This window comes from Sciurus carolinensis, chromosome 8, assembly GCF_902686445.1.
Source record: "Sciurus carolinensis chromosome 8, mSciCar1.2, whole genome shotgun sequence".
Classification (NCBI taxonomy): Eukaryota; Metazoa; Chordata; class Mammalia; order Rodentia; family Sciuridae; genus Sciurus; species Sciurus carolinensis.
The window spans coordinates 144,011,111-144,011,559 of NC_062220.1; positions in this window are offsets into that span (position 1 = coordinate 144,011,111).

Here is a 449-nt window from a genome sequence, read left to right on the forward strand (position 1 = left end):
GTTGATGCGGTTCACCTTTGCTGCTTGGTGACCCTGTGGTCTGCCTCTCCTCCCCAGGACAGGACTGGGGCTCCGAAGTCCCGACGGGTTGATCACAGTGTGCCCTGGCTTCCCCCTATTTTCCGGGAGGCCCCCAACCAGAGTTCCTCCTCTCTTGTCATTGGGTGGGGAAGCAGGTGGGTGCACTCACTACATTTTGCTCCTGTGAAGAGTCAGGCCGCTGTCCCCTCAACTTTCCTGGGAACTCGGAGGGTCTGCCTTTGCTCCAACCACCCACCTGCCTTTCTGCACCAGGACATGCGGATCATGGGAACCCTCTCCTCCTCCTCCAGTCTCCCAAGGAGATGGCTGAGGTTACCCTCAAACCAATGTTCCCGAAAGTCCCAGCCACAGTCGCCCCACCCCCACCTTGGCAGGAAAAGACCGCGTGCCCGAGAGGAGGAGAAAGA